Source organism: Eimeria tenella, genomic scaffold (genome assembly GCF_000499545.2).
Source record: "Eimeria tenella Houghton genomic scaffold, Eth_scaff3067, whole genome shotgun sequence".
Taxonomy (NCBI): domain Eukaryota; phylum Apicomplexa; class Conoidasida; order Eucoccidiorida; family Eimeriidae; genus Eimeria; species Eimeria tenella.
This window is the reverse complement of record NW_013542937.1, coordinates 1,453-1,692: the sequence shown is the minus strand read 5'-3', so window position 1 is coordinate 1,692 and position 240 is coordinate 1,453.

Here is a 240-nt window from a genome sequence, read left to right as displayed (position 1 = left end):
CTGCTGCTGCTGCTGCTGCTGCTGCTGCTGTTTGCTGCTGCTGCTGCTGCCTGCAGCAGCCTGCTCTTGCCCACCCCGGCGTCCCCCAGCAGCAGCACGTGGATTGTGCCTCTGCGCCTGAAGCTGCTGCTGCTGCTGCTGCTGCTGCTGTCTCCTAGTCCCCAATTAACTGTCTCCTGTCTCCCTCCGTAGTGCACAGGGACTCCGCCCAGCAGAGCCAACACGAGGCCTGAAGGAGAC